Source organism: Scomber japonicus, chromosome 15 (genome assembly GCF_027409825.1).
Source record: "Scomber japonicus isolate fScoJap1 chromosome 15, fScoJap1.pri, whole genome shotgun sequence".
In the NCBI taxonomy this organism is placed as follows: domain Eukaryota; kingdom Metazoa; phylum Chordata; class Actinopteri; order Scombriformes; family Scombridae; genus Scomber; species Scomber japonicus.
The window spans coordinates 22,733,948-22,739,947 of NC_070592.1; the positions used below are offsets into that span (position 1 = coordinate 22,733,948).

The window sequence follows — 6,000 nt, forward strand, 5'->3', positions numbered from 1 at the left end:
ATTTTAGATGCAGCAAGGAAGGCCATTCAGAAGAAGGGAGGTAAGTGCGTGAAGAAGATTGTTCCATGGTGGACAGAGGAATGTGATAAGGCAGTTAAATCTCGAAATAAAGCTTTTAAAATGTTGAAAAGAAATCACAGTTTACAGAATCTGATTGAATATAAGAGAATGTAGGCACATGTAAGGCGGGTCATAAAAAGTACAAAAAGGGAATGTTGGAGGGCATTTTGTGATTCCGTGGGGAGGGAAACAGAAATTGGGAAAATTTGGGGTATGATAAAGAGAATGAATGGTATTAAAAGAGAATATGGGTATCCAGTATTAAAGGATGGTGAAGTGACAGCGGTAAAAGATGAAGAGAAAGCGGAGATGTTGGTGAAGGCCTTTGTCAAAGTGCACAGTTCAGGGAATATCACTGAGGAAGGGGCAAGAGGAAGGGAAGCTACAATAGCGGTGAATGTGGGAGTGGTGCAGTCTGAGGAAGATACTAATGACTTATTAAACAAGGCGTTTACAAAGGCTGAACTAAACCGCGCTCTCAATAAAACTAAGAGCTCCAGGCAAGGATCAGATTTGGTATATAATGTTGAAGCATCTTAGTGAATCGGCCAAGGACATTTTATTGGAGTTATTTAATAAAGTATGGGAGGGTGGGAAGTTGCCACAAAGTTGGAAGGAGGCGGTGGTAGTTCCAATACGCAAACCAGGGAAAGACTGCACAAATCCAGGAAATTATCGACCAATTGCTTTAACATCCAACGTTTGTAAAATAATGGAGAAAATGGTAAATGACAGGTTAACCTATTATGTAGAACGTAAAAAAGATATGTATCTAAATATCAAAGTGGATTTAGAAAAGGGAGGAATACTATGGATCCAGCTCTATGTCTAGAACATGAGGTGAGAAAGGCACAGATAAATCGAGAAAGTATAGTGGCAGTATTTTTAGATGTAGAGAAGGTGTACGATATGATGTGGGGAGAGGGATTATTGATAAAACTTTGGAAATTAGGTGTTAAAGGTCGTATGTTCAGATGGATTAAGTATTTTTTATTTGGAAGACGTATACAAGTCAGGATAGGGACTAAATATTCAGAGAAAATGGTTATTGAAAATGGAACACCTCAAGGGAACATAGTGAGTCCATTATTGTTTTCTATAATGATAAATGATGTGTTTATGAGATTAGGACATGAAATGGGGGTGTCTCTCTTTGCAGATGATGGGGCAATTTGGAAGAGGGGAAGGCATCTGGAGTTCATCATAAAGAATGTACAGAGTGCAATCACAAAAATAGAGGAATGGTCCTATAAATGGGGATTCAAATTTTCAATTGAAAAGACAAAGTTAATGGTTTTTACAAGGAAAAGAATTGGTGACACAGTTAAATTAAGATTGTACAATCAAGAACTGGAGAGAGTGAAACAGTTTAAGTTTTTAGAAAAATTTGATGAGGGACTCACATGGGCGGTGCATATTCAAAATGTGGTGGATAAATGTAAAAAAGTCTTAAATGTGATGAAGTGTTTGGTGGGGTATGCCTGGGGGGCAGACAGGAGTGCGCTAAAATCCATATATTGTGGGTTGATTAGGTCTATTTTAGATTATGGATGTGTGGTGTATGGATCCGCGGTAGGCACATCCCTGAGAAAACTAGACATTATTCAATATCAGGCATCGAGGCTATGTACAGGGGCTTTTAAAACAACTCCAACAGCAGCATTACAGGTGGAAATGGGGGAAATGCCATTAAATATGAGGAGGTTGCAATTGTCGTTGGTGTATTGGGTTAATTTGCAGGGTCATGTGACAGACCATCCAACAAAATGCACTTTATAACCGTGTTGGGAACAGGGAAAAAGGGACAGTAAAGGTTTTGGTTGGACAATAACACAGGAAACAGAAGAGATTGAAATAGCCAAATGCCACAGTTGATTTTACACTACTAATGCAGAAGAGCAAGGAGGGAGAGTTTGGGTATAATGTACAGAAGGTACAGGCATATATTGATAGGTATCATTTTTACGTTCAACTGTATACAGATGCATCCAAGAACTCAGAAAGGGCAGGAGTAGCTTTTATTGTTCCTGAGTTTCAGGTAACAGTAGGGAAAAGGATCAGTGGGGAAGTGTCCGTGTACACAGGGGACATGGTGGCAATATTATTAGCAGTGCAGTGGGTTGAAGAGGCAAGACCACTCAGAGCAATTATTTGTTCTGATTCAAGTGCAGCACTAAAGAGTCTTCAGTACAGTCACTCACACAGCAGGCCGGATATTTTGATTGAGGTGCAACAAACACTATACAGGGTGCAAATGATGGGGATTACATTGGTGTTTTTATGGGTACCAGCACACATTGGGGTAAAAGGGAATGAGGAGGCAGATAAGGCTGCAAAAAAGGCAACAAAACATAGTTTTGTTGACTTGGCAGTTAGCCTCAGTAAGGCAGAAATCAAAAACATAATCAAACAAAGATTGAGGAGTAGGTGGCAAAAGCAATGGGAGGAAGAGAGGACAGGACGGTGGTTTTACACAATACAAAGGAAAGTGGGAGACATGAGAAGTACAGGACGGGGCAGAAGAGAGGAAACAATAATATCAAGACTTAGGTTTGGGCATACAGCACTAAATGGTACATTAGTTAAAATAGGGAAACATAACACGGGTGAATGTGAGAAATGTGGTCAAGCTGAAACAATAGAGCATGTTATGGTGCATTGTCGGGGGTATGAAGATGAAAGGCAGAGGTGGATTAGAAAACTTACAAAAAATAAGATACAGTATGATCTCAGAACAATGTTATAGGAACACGTTGGAAGTAGGTGTTGGCAATTGATGTTAGAGTTTATTAGAGTGAGTGGTTTAATGGGGAGGATATAAGTTCGTTTTTTTTTCGTTTGTTTGTTTGTTTGTTTTAATGTATTATTATTTTTATTTTTATTTTTTTTCTTGTAGTATTTATTTAGTTATTTTGTGAGGGTGTTATGGCCATTTTGATCCACACTCCATACCAGTAGGTGGCGGAAATGCGCCAATTCGTTGTTTGCCAACCGCCATTAAACAGCAGAAGAAGAAGAAGAAGAAGAAGAAGAAGAATTTTGCTTATCTACAGAAAGTAAATGCATGGTTTCTTGTGTTCTTCATCAATATAGGTGCCGTAAAAATAGTAACGTTATAGAAGTCATTAATGATGCAAATTACCGGATGTTACATGTCGGTTCGTGTTGTCGTTTTGAAGTTAACGCCAAAGTTAACTTTGTCCATTGGCGGTTAGCATCAACACCTTAAATTCTCAGGGATTGTTAACTTTTTAGTGCATAACGTATAGTAACTGTTTGCATGTGTTTGTATGTAACGTTATGAAACATTTATGTAAACTTCTTGCATTAGCTGGGCATCGTCACACAGTTGAAAACGTGTCTTTCTGAACTCACAAACATGATATGAGACAGCCAAGCTACACACCATCACCATGATGTTTTGCCAGAGGTCGACTAGCTCCTGTTTAAGTGCACAAGTGAAATCAAAATGTGGCAGGACGACTTGGCACATTTTTATTTTTCCACCTCTGTTGTATACAACAATATATAAACACAATGACTAGTAACTGAAATGACTGAGAAATAGCATGCTTCTGTACTTTTGTTTTTGATACTTGAGTATATTTTGCTTCTAACATAACATACTAAATTACTTAAGTGTCTTGTTATAGCCACTGTCACTTAAGGACGTTTTTGAATGCTGGACTTTAACCCACAGTGCAGCATTTTCGTAGTCGTCATTAATTCTTCTACAGAAGTAAGGCCTCATTTACACTACCTGGTGCAAGTGGCCATTCTACCTGTAAGCAAAGACAATCTAAGTTTGCAGGCTGTATACATTAATTTGAATTGAAGTTCATGTACTATAATTCAAACACATGATGCATTTTATATCATTTTTAGATGCATCATTCAATCATTCCATGTGATGGAAAGCCTGCAGTGGAACGCTGCACAACATGCTGCAGTCAGTTTCACTGCCCCCTTTGTCCCAAAGGCATGTTTAAACTAAGCCAGACTTCAGCGGCATTTGGAGGTCCACATTAAAAATGCCATTGCATTTCAAGGTAATGCCATTGCATTCTAGGTTAAAGATACACACGTCACATGATTCATGTGACCTGTTTGTCATTGTCCTAATAAACATTTTCTGGACTTACTCTTAGATAAGAAGATCTGCCGCCAACTGATCATTTTGCTTATCTATATATTTTCAGGATGAAGAGTAGCAGGCTGAGGTCTCAGTCAGACCTGCCGACGTGGACACACCAGTGGAAGGGGTAAGCTTTTTCACACTATCTATTGGTCAGATACAGTTGGTGCAGCAGCTATGGTACAGACATCTTTCTGTCTTTTCCATAGGACTCAGTTGAAGATCGCATTCTTCGTGATTGCAGACATGCAGCAGAGTGGGTTGAGGCCAACAAACAACTGTTCTCTGCCAAAGTGGACCTGTCTGATGTTCTGTACATGGGGGAAGGAGAACCAGGCTGAGGCTGCTCTGCAGTATGAGAGGGTGTGGAAAGATCAACTGGATGACCATGAGAAGGAGTCAATACTGGAGCCCTTCAAATTCACATTTTATAGCACTGAGGACATGTGGAAATAATGGACAAAAGAAATAATTTGGCCTATTGTGAATGTCACACAGATGAGTGTCTTGTGTTCGAGAATAAAGGTCTACAGAACATTTGATCATGTAGATATCAAGAGGTAGGGTTGTATCTAGTGGTACTTAGGTGTTCCAGCAGCAAAAGAACATAATTAGCATAGACATAGAACCAAACATGAAATTTATGATGGTTAAGAATAAAAATACAGAATAATACAACAGAAAAACAAATTGGGGGAAAAAAGTAAAACAGCAGTCCAATAAAGTCAAAGTTAAATGATAATGAAAAGCCAGCGAAGTACTGTATATACTGTATAGTACACAATAAAATGTATAGACCTATGACATCTTATGAGATGTAGGCTTATGAATGAGTGATAACTTAAAAATTGTGCACTGACCAAAGTTATTCCTGCCCTATATTGTTTTCATTGATCAACTATTTGATCTCTTTTCAAGATCCTAAGCTTTATAGTAGGCCACAAAGACCATTGAGCCCAAGTCATATCACCCACTGTTTGTTTTTCATAATGACTAAGTTGTACAGTTAAGCAGTGCAGTGTATATTAGTCTACATATATGGCAATCATTAATGAGAAGTGTTTTGAAAAAGACAAAGGCTAATGCTTCAATTGTCCAAATCAAAATCTTTTTTTTTTTCTTTCAATTAATACAGGTTATGGATAGCTTTTTGTCCTAGATTTGGACAGAATAAATCAAAAAGCCCACGTTGGGGCTCATGTGCAACATAAAAAGTAAACACTGAACAAAAATGTCAAACAAGACAAAAGTTTACTATATAAATTCAAACGATATATACTACAGCAATTGATATTTTTTACTAATTCATGCTTTTGTGAAGAAGGCGATTCAACCGGAAGTGCATTCGCGATTTTATGTTGAAATGTATCCTGTGCATTTCCTGTCCTGACAGGGGCGGTGGTTTGAGAGTGGAGCTTGTGGTGGTAGCGGCCTCACATTTTGTTGTAGAAAAGATACTTAAACAAAATAAGGGCGTTTCTGGGAAATGTACATTTTCCATTGCTTCCAGATGTCACTGAATTTAGATTGCTGGAGCCTCAATGAAAAAGTGATTCTTTCCATTACATACACATCGTAAATAATATCATACCATTCATCTATAGCTGGGATATCTGGCTTGAGCCATTTCTTTGTAATTGCTTTTCTAGCAGTTAGACTCAATATTCCAAATAAATATTTATTTTTCACACTTACATTGGCTGAGTGTACAAGCCCAAAAAGAAGTTCATCCCAGTTAAATGTAATGTCCGTTCCAAATTTAGTTACTAGTTCTGAATAAACTTTGCGCCAGAAAATGATTATTT

The 6,000-nt window shown here is 38.1% G+C and overlaps 1 long non-coding RNA gene across 1 annotated transcript; it reads left to right on the top strand.

Annotated features, from left to right (window-relative positions):
* Positions 1-3,950: 3,950 nt before the first annotated feature.
* On the top strand, positions 3,951-4,577 carry LOC128374488 (uncharacterized). Its single transcript, XR_008323004.1, has 3 exons — positions 3,951-4,109; positions 4,260-4,322; positions 4,440-4,577. It is a non-coding gene; the product is annotated as an uncharacterized LOC128374488 (long non-coding RNA).
* The last annotated feature ends 1,423 nt before the right edge of the window (positions 4,578-6,000 follow it).